Raw genomic sequence first — 13,082 nt, 5'->3', positions numbered from 1 at the left:
CTCTTTTGCACAATCGTTGTGCCTCACTCCCTCTGCTCGCCATAGATGCATGCTCCAGCCCACGCCACTATCTCTTAAAGACAAAAACACATGCTCAATTGTCGGGCCTTCTTCCCTGCATTCTCACATGCATGCATATTGTCATACCGATCCGTCTCTCCCATGTCGTTGATCTTATGACTTATGTCTTCTTTCTTTTATCTCGATCATGCGCGCGCACACACACACACATCCCACGTATACATGTATACCTCTCACACATGCACGTTCAAGGTCTCTATGTCTCCATACGTAGTTAATTACCCTCAACCCTAACGCCACATCGAATCATTCTCTTCTTGTGTGCACATAACATCCGCCTGGATGGGTAAAACACACACTCACACTTAACAATCTCCTTCTAGCTACCCCCCCTCTCACTCTTCCCCTATATCCCCGAAACCAATAAGACCATCCCTTCGTTTAATTCCCGCCTACATGCACCATCGATATATAGTAGTCTTCCTCGGTGTCTCTCGAACAAACACGTTCTCTCGATGTCAACTCCTCTCACGCGCACACACCTTCTCTTCCCTCTCTACGGGCATTTTCTCTCTCGCACCCCATCGTTGGTGGCCTCTGCCATACACATCACCTCTCTATGATGAAGCCATGCACACTTAAATTACATCCGCCACCGAGGACCCCGCGACACACACACACACACACACACCCACCACACACACACACACACACGCAGCACCCACCCACCCACACACACACACACACTAAGACTCCATCACACACACACGCGCGCACACACACACACACTAAGACTCCATCTCTCTCTCTCTCACACACACACACACCCACACCCACACCCACACGCACACACACACACACACACACTAAGACTCCATCTCTCACACACACATGCTCTAGGTGGAGCATTTGTTCCTACCACCCTTCATCCAACCTTACCCGTATGATAAACAATCACCTTAATTTACTTGTATAACATGGAAAAATTCCAATTTACTTTAGTAGTTAGCAAACTTATCATCTGTACCCTTATAAAAAACCGAGTTGGCGATGATGGTGTGCCTGCCATCTTGTAATATAGACCGTCTGATCTATATCTGACGGATAGAAAGCAAACTATGATAATTTTACAAAAGATACCCGCACCTCTCTCCACATCCTTATCTCCCACAACCTCATTGCTGAGCAATTAAAAAAGAAAGTCTCTGGAACAATCTAGCATGGTGGCCGCTGCCGCCTGCCGGCGCCGCCCATCCCCATGCCTCCGCCCATTCCGACCACCAGTCACCACCACGCTCCACTCCTCCTCACCTTATCTCTCATCTTTCATTTTTTCGATGACATTCTCGAGATACCAGTTTTCCGATAAAATTCTTGAAATATCATTAGTTTTTACACATGGGATTACTCCTGCATGGGTAAATCACAACAGGTGTTTTGTAAAAAAATGCATATTGATGTTCCGTGCAATGCACGAGCATCTTGCTTGTAATTATATAACGCAAATCACGAGCAGGAAGTGACATTTTTTTACACAACCACGTTAACATGGCCACGTAAATCACTAGCTAAAGTAAATACCATTATACTTATATCCCGATGCAAAAGGTTGAGTACATGTCCGAAGAGTAGAGTCGCACACACGCACTCTGTCTCTCAGAATCTCACACACACACACACCAGTTACGTGACGCCCAGTTAAGCAGACACGTATGTTATAATTTGTGCACCCGCGGGTACACGTGATGCTGCGCATTTATTTAAGCCGGACGGCGAACCCAAACAGTAGCTGCATTCATTCCCCTCCCGCCGCCTCTTCTCTGGTCGCCGTCGCCCGGTAGCCATGGCCCGGCCGAAGGTAACAACATACGCCATACTCCCGCCGGAGCGGCGCTTTAATCTGGAAATTTTAGTGGTCATGCATGCATCTTTTTGTGCTAGCACTCCTATATAAGGGTTGACCGGTCGCTTCCCGCGGACGTGCGCGGGCGGTGGAAGAGGAAGGAGAAGGGAAGCGGGCTGTGGAGTAACGTTTTTTACCACAATTTCTTAGGAAACTGAGTGCAATAATTGAGTAGTTTTGCAAACTACCAGTACTACACCTGAAACGGTTCAAAACCTATACTCCCTTGCCAGCGCGCGCTTCCCGCGTGAAACGGTCAGCGTCGCCCTGGAGCGTCAGTGCCGCATTAATGCCCGGCCAGAGCGGAGGCGACCTCTCACTGGCGCCGGCTTTGAAGCGGCGCGACGGCCGAGAGAGCGCCGCTTCCCGGTGCACGCGACTGCTCCGCGTCGAGGCTGGCCATAGGCCCTGTTTGGATCCATGGGTTAGAGTTAGTTTGAGCTAGTTGGGGCTCAAATAGCCCTAAAGTATCCAAGCATGAGGGTTTAAATTGGAGCAAGTTGCACCGAACCCACCAAAAAAACTATCCCACCCAAGAGGTGCTAACTGGAGATAGTTCTCATTGGGACCACTGAAAAATCACTTTTCTCTCTCCATCAAGTGCATTTATTGTCAATCTAACCCTGTCACCCAAACACCTCTTTGGCTACAGTTAGTTCAGGGTTAGTCATGAGTTAGTCTAACCTCTAGCTAAGTTAGAGTATCCAAACAGGAGCAGTATAGGACATGCAAGTTGCTCAAAGCATACAGTCAAATTCGTACGTGAAAGGATTTTTTCTTTTTGAAAACGGAACGTGAAAGGAATTTTTTTAGAATGCTCTTGGCATGTCGCTAACATGTGATGAGTTAACCGACCTCAATAGACGGCAAAAACGCCAGCCCGCCGCACTTTGAGAGAGACGAGGAGGGAGAAGCGATACGGGCTGCTGGATTACTAGAGATAGGTGTCGCACGGAAGCCAAGAAATATGGTGATAGCGTGGGTTAGCCATGTACTAGTATGATGTAACTACACTGGGCTGCCGTGTTTCGTACTCTTCCAGTCCACTGTGGAGATGATTGGTTGATTTTATATCGCTGAATAATATAAAATATTATGAGTGCAGACGCTCCACCACGAGGTTCCTTGCTCCTTCTCGGTCGTCGGGAATCTATGTTCTTCCACTCTATTTTTTTACGTGAGCTTTGTTCATCCTTTTGCCAACACGCGAGACATCTAGCATCAAGGTGCACGTGTCATGCAAGGATCGTTCCATCTATATGAAGAACACGTGGGACTGGAACTACGAGACGGACATGTACCCACTAGTGGACGTGCGAACCTGTGTAATGTAGCGCAGTAAGTGAAGTAGAAAGGCACAAATAGTATGAACATGCGTGGCATATAGGCATTTGTCTCTTACTACCACTAAATGTTGTACGTGCAATGCCCGGTGATGTTATGGAGTACGTGACTAAGTACTCTACTACTACTATATTAATTGGAGGCACATATTAGGTTTTATATTTGTTTACGTGTATGCCCCGAGACCTTCCAACTAGACGTGTCTTTCTCTCCGGGTCGCACTTTGTATCGTTCATACCACTAGTACAGTAGTACTACTACGTGTGGTCTCCGACCCAGAAGTGGAGACGCTCTACCACGCTGTTCATGTCCCACTCCTTTCGCTGACGTGTGGGACATCCAGCACGTGCCGTGTGTTTTGCAATCCTTCGTCGTAAGAGTTGAAACGCTAGCATTCATCAGAAATAAAAAATAAATATAAATCACCAGTGATACTATACCATGCGGTTTCCTTGCTCCTTGATATCGGAAAGAATACTTCCGCTCGCCGACATGTGGGACGTCGACCATCCTGGTCCACTTGCCATGCCCGCAGAACTCCAAGGGAGAGTCACCCCGGTCGTCGCGCCGCAGTAATTACTAATGAGCCATCAAATCACAGGCCCAACCTTACCCACTGTGAAGTTGCTCGGACGAAGGAACCATCATGACTTCGTTGAATTCCGCTTCTTGAAGAAAACTACTGTACCAGCAGTACTGCTAGCTACAGTAGTTACTCCAGCAGAGGCCTCCTTTGGTTCATAGGATAGGAATTTTATAGGAATATGAAAATCATAGGAAGTGAGATGACATGCATCTCAATTCCTATAGAGAAAGAGATGCCATTTGATGCATAGGATAGGAATTTTCCATTGAGTCTAGGCTAATGTACTGGTAATTTGCTCTAAAAACTACAGTAGTAACTAGTAGTACTGGTACATGCTCGTAATTAATTAAACAAACGTACGGGCGACACAGACACACACACTAACTACTAGTACTACTACTTCTCACATGCTGGCCAGACGCCGTCGTTCTCCTTCCCGGCTTTGTCGGCGAGACCCCACCGTGCTTGGATCTCCGCCGACCTCTCCGCAGCAGCGCGTGCGTCCTCTTCTTTCTTGCGGCGGCGGGCCTCTCTTTTCTTGAGTGCTTTCTGACTTTTCCGCTCCCTCTGTGCGGCTTTGGCCGCCTCTTGCTCTACCGCCCATTCGGCCTTGGCAGCTTCAAATTCCGCCCACATAGGTGTGAGGTCGCGAGCGGCGATGAACTCGGCACGGCGGGATGCCACCGCTTCCCTACCATTCTGTGTGCGGTCGTGTGCGGCGAGGAACTCGGCGCGACGGGATGCCATCGCTTCCTTACCGGTTAGTGTGCGGCGCGGTGGCATGAACGACGCTTGGTGACAGCTCTGGGGTGGAGTGGCCGGACAACCGCAAGTGCATTCGTTTGTCAAGAGCTCAAGGACAGAAGACGAAAGAAATTTGGAGTCCCCTTCAATCCTGGTCACTTATTACCGAGTAAAATGCATTGGCGGTCATTGAACTTGTCTTGATAGCTCACTTTGATCATTGTATACGAGATATGGTGATTATACAGTCACTAGCTCAGTGTATAGCTCCGTATTTGTCTAGTTGACCAGTCAAACAGTCCGCATGCGCCTCATCAGCTCGTGTTCTTTATCTATCTATCTATGCGGGCCTACCTGTCAGTGGAGAAAGAAATAAAAACCAAAATTATGCGTATGTGACATTACTGTTTAGACGTTTGCTGGAGGCCTCCGCGAACACCGAGCATGTATTCACCTGGCTCAACACCAACGGTCATACTCGTGACTCGGCGCCTTGCTCATGTATATCGTCCATCACAACGACAATCTATAAAACAGCCTAGCTAGAGAGGGTACTATGGTGCGGAGTATGTACTATCGTGAGCAACCGATCATAGTGCCACTGCACACGAGTGTGTGTCTGATCGATTCGTCCATTATTCGTAAGTTATGCATGGTTGTGTGGTGTCTAATGGTGGTCGTCGAAGGCTAGCTGGCGACAAGAGCGGTTGCATGGATGCCTGGTTGTCAATACATACCGCATACGCTTCAAAGGCTCGTCATCCATGAGATCACATTTTACCACCACGCCAGCGTCTGACCGCCCTGGCCTACCGAAACCCCTTCCATCGCTAGCGTGCGCTTCCCGCCTGAAACGATCACCGTCTCTCCAAAACGTCAATGCCGCATTCACCGGCCTTAACTGCGGGTGCAGTTGGTGTGTCACTGGCATGCGGGGCAGATGCCCGTTGGGCCCACATGTCAGTGATACAACGCACCTGCGGTTAAGTCACTGAAGCAGCGTCCGCATTCACGCCCGACGCGACCTCTCACTGGCACCGGCATTGCAGCAGCGCGACGGCCGAGAGAGCGCCACCCGCGCGGCATCCCAGTGCAAGCGACTGTTCCGCGTTAACGACACCATGGCTATCCTTCCGTCCGCCGCCCACATTAATGACACCCGGCTGCCGACGAACCTACTCCGACGCCAACCGTCTATCCGTCTGCCACGGCTCATTGCCATTCGCCCGCTATATTAACTTGAGCCCCAGCTCCCAGCCATAGCCAAAGACACACACTCATTCTCCTCCGGTCCCTTCCTTCTGTCGGCACCACTCCAACCATGGCTTCCTGGCGCTCCAAAGCTCTCTTGGACATACTGTCACAGGAGCAGGCGAAGGACATCGGTGGCCCCGCTCCGGGCGCGCTCCAAAGCTCTCTTGGACGCACTGTCGCAGGAGCAGACGAAGCAGATCGCCGGCTCCCACCGGCCGCCCTCCGCCGCCATGACCACGAAGCCGGTGCGCGTGTGCGGGTGCAGCCGGCAGCGAGGAAGAGTAGTACATGGTAGGTCGCCGCCGCTTTGTTCCCTGGAAGGCCACCGCTCCTCCACTCAATCGACGCCAAGCTTGGTAGGATAAACATCGGCGACCGATTAGCCGCTTGACGGCGACGTGGAGGCGGAAATCTTCAGAACCTTGTGCTCCAGAGGAGGAGGTTATCGAGGCGGATGAGGAGGAGGCAAAGGCAATAGCCGGCTTTCTCAGGTTCACGGCCGGACATGGTGGTCGGGCGCCGGTGATTGTTTAGGTTATGTTTATAGTAGGTTTTAGTATGGTTTGTGCGAAATACGTAATGAATTTCGTCCAGTTTATAGGAAAAGTTTTCGAAATGTAATGAATTTCATCCGGTTAATTTGAAATTTTCTTTGGTTGCATGAATTTCGTCCGGTTAGTTCATATAGTTGTCGAAAGGTATGCGGGCAGCATTGGATGGCATCCATCAGTGTCCTCGGACAGATGCTGGTGTAAATTTGAGGGCCAACGCTGGAGATGCCCTAAGTATCATGCTATAATCGCTAACAGTGCTCCATTATTTTGCAGGGAACAGTTTTCCCTCGATCAAAATCAGATCCGCCGTGTTTCGCACTCCTCCCACGTAAGAGTGTAGACTCTTGCTTACATAAAAATGGAGCAAGTGGACGGCACTGTAGCACGTCATATCACTCAAACTAGCCCGCCTAACACGCGGGAAAGCACCGCCCTCGTCATTTTGTTCTGGATTTCTATGATCGATCGCACGAAAATGTTACGCTTTGCAAGTTCAAAAGGAAAAGGCGGCACACTTACGACTCGTACGCGTCGCACCCCCGACAGTCCGGCTCGCACGCCGCTCACCAGAGGGGACACGCGTTGTCTCGCATTTTCACTAACATGTGGGACTGCAATTGAATAAACCGTCGATAGCCGAAATCTAATCGCTCGGCGGGCGTCGGCTGAGAAGAGAGAGACGGGGGAGGGAGAAGAGATCGCCCGCCCGCCGCGCACGGACTCCAAGAAATATATATGGTGATAATGTGAGGTGGGCCATGGGGGAGTCCGGAGTAAGTGAAGTAGAAAGGCACAAATGGTATGAACATGCGTGGCATATAGGGTGTGTTTGGTTGCGTTCTCGTCTCAGCATAGTTGTTCCCTCTTCATGCATGCTCAACTCAACACCCCTCTTCATGCATGCTCTCTTCATGCATGCTTCTAGTGTATTTGTGCTAAACTAGTGTGGACTCATGCACCCTCCATACACTCTACCAAACACCCAAAAGTGGGTCGAGAAGGGAACTCTTGGGCGGCATTTGTCTCTTACTACGTACTCCCTCCGTTCCAAATTACTCGTCGTGGTTTTAGTTCAAATTTGAACTAAAACCACGACGAGTAATTTGGAACGGAGGGAGTACCACTAAATGTTGTACGTGCAATGCACGGTGATGTTATGGAGTACGTGCCTAAGTACTCTACTACTACTATATTAGTTGGAGGCACATATTAGCTTTTATATTTGTTTACGTGTATGCCCCGAGACCTTCCAACTAGACGTGTCTTTCTCTCCAGGTCGCACTTTGTATCGTTCATACCACTAGTACTACTACGTGTGGTCTCCGACCCAGAAGTGGAAGAAGTGGAGACGCTCTACCACGCTGTTTTTTTTGCGCTGGGCTCTACCACGCTGTTCATGTCCCACTCCTTTCGCTGACGTGTGGGACATCCAGCACGTGCCGTGTTTGGCACTCTTCGTCGTAAGAGTTGAAACGCTAGCATTCATCAGAAATAAAAAATAAATATAAATCAGCAGTGATACTATTTTTTTGAAAAAATTATCCTGGTCTACCCCGGTCGTATCGCAGGCCCAACCTTTCCCACTGTAAGTTGGTCGGACGAAGGAACCATCATGACTTCGTTGAATTCCGCTTCTTCAAGAAAACTTACTGTACCCGCAATACTGCTACCACACGCGAAGACTGGACGGCACTGTACCACGTCATATCACTGAAACCCACTAGGCCATCCTAAAAAAACCACTAGGCCAAACTAGCCCGCCTATAGGTCATCTATTTTGGAACGGAGGGAGTACGTCTCTGTACTGCTATGATTTTCTGTTGTACGTCTCTGTACTTTTGCTACGATTTTCCTACCCTATGAACCAAATGAGGCCTGAATGTATCCGTGTCGACTAAGCCTACAATTTTAGGAGCTTGGGCTATTGGCCGATCGACGACGGATAAGTATAAGCGTACCACGAGCTCATCAGCCCCAACGTTTCTCTTCGGTGAGTGTTTTGCAAGTACTATAGCTCGCACAGTAGCTAGCCTACTAACACCAAGAATCATCAAACAAGCCCTGCTGATATGATAAACAGTTCAAACTTACATCTAAGCATGCCATATATTACATCAAAAGCTGGTGAGGATACATCTGTTTCCATAACTCGGAGAGGGTTCGCATGATTCACTATCAAACAAAAGTAGCAAGTACCGCCCACACAAGACAGTGCACTAGCCCTAAGATGGTTTGATAACACGCATCGTTCTGGTAATTAAACACAGGGCAATGCAAACTACCCTGAAGGATTAGCGCGACCAACTATTTCTTGTCATCGATCTCTCGGGCAATGACCACAGCACGGACAGCGGCATGGGAATCGATCTCTGGGGCGATGTCCACAGGACTGACCGCGACATCGGAATCGATCTCTGGGGCGATGTCCACAGGATGGACAGCGGCATCGGAATCGATCTCCGGGGCGATGCCAACAGGACGGACCGCGACATCGAAAACGATCTCTGGGGCGTTGTCCACAGGACGGGCCGCGACATCGGAATCATCAAGGACGTCCACCGGCACCTGCACAACCCTAACATATTAGCAAGCACATTGCAAATAATCAAAAACCACAACTATGGTAATAAGCCATTATTTTTTACCTTGTGCAGCTCACCGGGGGATCCCATCCCTCCGGGGGCCATCTCCTCGTCCTCGATGGGGGCCATCACCTTGCCAGGGGAATACTGCTTCTCAACGGCGACTATCTCCTCAAACTCGGCCTTGAGCCTCGCATAGGTGGCCATCAGAGTTTCTGGGGTAGGCACGGTGGGGCCCTTGCTGTTCTTCCAACTTTCTTTGAGGAGTTCGTCCGCCAACGTCGTCAACTCTTTGGCCAGTGCTTGTTTCTTGGAGTTCTTCGTCTCCATGGGTTGGCCCGCCAACATGGTCAACTCGTTGGTCGGTGCTCGCTTCCTGGAGATCGCTGTCTCCAGTGGGTTGTCCGCCGGCAACTCTTTGCCTAGTGCTCCAGGATCCATCAATGAACTGACAAACAAAAAGCAATCGAAAGGAAACCACAATCGCAATGAAAACGGGAAAAGAATAGGCTGTGAGAATCGGTCGGTGCTTCGCAAAAAGAAGATTCTTGGAATGAAAATATAGCAGCATCACTGATTCGCCCACCTTTCCTTCGTCGGTACAGAAGAAAAATGGCAGAAGTGAGTAGCCTGGAGTGAGGTTTTCTTCAAGAAAGGGGAGAAAGGGCTTCAACGAGCGTTCCAGTGAAATGATGGTTGCTTCGTCCAGTCCAACTTCGAGGCCACTTTACCACTGCTGGTAAAGGTGTGGGTTTTGTGATATGACGGGTCATGACGGCCACACCGGGGTGACCGGTGAGTTTCGACTGTAGCACCTCGCTGTGATTTGGTGGATGGCACGCGGGCCCGGATGCTTTGATGTCCCGCATGTAGATAGAGCGGCTAGTCATATAGGAGTGCTCAATATTGTGCACCGCGACCAAGGCGGAGAGGAAAACGAGAGAACTACGTAATTAATGCATGAGTTTAATTAGGGTAGTTTTGTAAAGTACGAGATACATTCCTCCAATCGCAAAATGCCTTGGTTGATGAGATTTGAGATTTGAGCCCTATAAACCGGAAGGGAGGGAGTACTGCACGCGGTGTAGTCTAGTCACTTGTTGAAATCTCTAGAAAGGCAAATACTCCTTTCCGGTTTACAGGGCTATACTAGCAAGTACTAGTACTACAATAGTGGGCTCAAATAGCAATTTTGTCTCATGCAAGAGCCTGGCTATATGCGTGCTCCAAGGCACCGCACCACGCGAGCGTTCGCAACTGCCACGTTCGGGTTGCGCTTGGCTCTTCGCCTCTTCGAGAAGACGAACAATGATGTTACTCCTACTTCTACAGTATCGAATCCACTGCTGCATGTCCGTCCACCTCGTGCGGGAGGGATAGCGTGTAGCGAAAGCTCCTACTAGTCCTGCCAGCCACCACGCTCATGCGCGAGGGAGGGACGCAGCTTCATTGACTTACTGCTCCTGCCTTTGCGTCTATGACAGGTGGGCCCAACAGGTGGTTGGCCCACCTGTCATGCAGCCAAAGGCAGGTGCAGTTAAGGCACCGGAGCTCAGTCCGCGAGGGAGAGGGCGTTGTAGTAATCAAACTTCTCGGTCTTGTACGAGTTGACGCGACACATCAAAGCACTGCACTCGATATAAGTCTTTTTACACATTTCAAATGGACTACAACATACGGATGTATGTAGACATATTTTGCTTCGTATGTAGTCACTTGTTGCAATCTCTAAAAAGACTTATATTTGGAAACGGAGGGAGTACAACGCATGCATGCATGCCGTGACTTCCCTTTTGATACTTGCATGTGTTGATTTGATGCACCTTGCCAAATTTTGACTATAAATTTAACTAACCAAATTTTCATGCATGTCACAAAAAATTACGGGGCTGTTTGGATTGTGACTATGTTTGTCTTATGTTGCCACATTATTTTTCCCACACTTGCCACTTGCCTAACTTGAGTTGCTCAAATTGTTAGACACACTTTGGCTTGCCTAAGGGAATCTTGCCACACTTTTTGTGTCTATGACATGTGGGGTTCACTGCTAATAAAAAAATTCTTGTCTTAGGTGTGGCTAATAAAAAAGACTTATATTTAGGAACGGAGGGAGTAGAAAATATAAATAATAATGCATGTTGGGGCAACCCACGTTTCCGATAATTTTAGCCGTGGGCTTGTTCACAATTTTTACGAGGGGGTGGTTGTTCATTTAATGGAGGGACTTGTACCAGACTTGAACGATACAAAGTGCGACCTGGCACACCGTAACACCACTTGGAACAAGCGGGTAGCTATCTCAAAAAACAATCAACAACTAAAAAAACGGCGACCTGGCACGTAGTACACAATTTTAAACGATTGTTTTGATGGAGTGAAAAAGGAAAACTACCCCACTACGTATATATAGGCCGGAGCCTCCGCGCTTGCTTGCTAGGGTTGCTCTATTCACACACTCTCATCCTCTCCAGATCTAAACAAGATAGGGGTGGTAACACTGTCTTTCTCCCTTCAAAAAACACTGTCTTTCTATCCTCACCGCTGGTTACAGATCCGGACGTATCCCCCTCCGCCGGTGAAGGGGAGGAGGGGCAGCGTTTAGGCCGTCGTCGACAGCGAGGGAGGAGACCCACTGCCGGCCGCACCGTTATCTCTGGCCGAGCGCCGGCGCGGGAGGTCCTCCGATCCCTTCGTCGTTGCCCTAGTGTGGGCGGATCCGGCCTCCCGCCGCCCACCTATCCACATCCCGACGACCTTCAGGTATATCTTCCTTCGAAACCGCCTTAGCTCTACTTCCCCAGCTCGCTACGTCGCTGCATGTGCATCATTTTCTACCTCTCAGCCCCTCTCGATCGGATGGTCCAACGTCACCTATTTTTTCTTCTATTGTTAGAGGTAAAGCTACTTCATGGAGTCGAATCTTGTACTTGGTTCAAACAAGAAATAAAGTGGGGGTGGGGGAATTTAGTATGTACATCGGACTTGGTACAAACAGGAAGGAAAGGGGGTGAAAGTAGTACAGACTGGTCATCCAACCGGTCTCTTGGTCGAAAAGGGAAATATAGGGGTAACGCTGTACACAGTGGTATGACCAGGACTAGATTTGCTATCCACACATAGGAGTAGGTGGCTAGAGTGAACAAAAATGGGACCAACCCAGATATGTTTCTTGGATGTTTGTTTCTCGGGGCAACAAACTATGAATCACCACTTTATGCCCCTGTTTAGGTACATGGTGCTGGACTGCTGGTGCACCCACTGTCCCATGCCCTTATACCAAATATTTAGCTGTTCTTAATCTAATGCCCCTGGTAAAAATGAAGCCATGCCACTGTTATAAGCCATGACAAGTTTAGCCAAATGTTTTTGCCTGTAATTGTTTGAGACTCTGACTGTTTCCTCTGTAGCTTTTTGTGCAAACAGGGATATCCATTTCACCTGGTTGCTGTTGTGACCTTTTGGTGCACTGCACAAAACTCTTCTTAAAAGAAGTGACTTTTGTGCTGTTTAACTGGAATGTCAGAATGGAATAGTTGGTTCATTTCGGTGGAACTGCACAAAGGGAGATATGTGTTCCAATCCTCATCATCCATATTGGCACCATAACCTTCCTTTAGGTAAGAATGATATTTAATGCATGTGTTCATCTCTATTTTGCGACTGCCATGAGAAAATAATGCTATTTTTTACTAGTACACTTGTACTCCCTCACTGACAAAACCAATTCTGAAATAGAAGGCCAATCATGTACTTGGTTTCACCAACTGGTGAGGAGAATGAGAAACAGAGCATGAAGAGGAAGAAGAAGAATAAACAGTGCCAAGGCGATCTTGCTGAAGCCAGAGGCCTCAGTCGAGGCCATTCAAGGGCTCCGGCAACGACTACCTTACATGTGAGACGATCCTCCAGGGAGCCCTTCCACTTCTGTTGTCTCACTTAATTAATTAGGAGTACTTAAGTACCACTAATTTATTGCTGCCTAATTTTCCTGTCGGAGTTAAACAAATCTTTAGTAGCACCCTATGCTGAATCATGTACGTGTGTATGTTTGTCTATGGAGGTGAATCATGTGGTGGAGCAGGGAGGGAATATTA

Source organism: Triticum aestivum, chromosome 1D (genome assembly GCF_018294505.1).
Source record: "Triticum aestivum cultivar Chinese Spring chromosome 1D, IWGSC CS RefSeq v2.1, whole genome shotgun sequence".
In the NCBI taxonomy this organism is placed as follows: Eukaryota; Viridiplantae; Streptophyta; class Magnoliopsida; order Poales; family Poaceae; genus Triticum; species Triticum aestivum.
Note: the sequence above shows the minus strand (reverse complement) of the source record.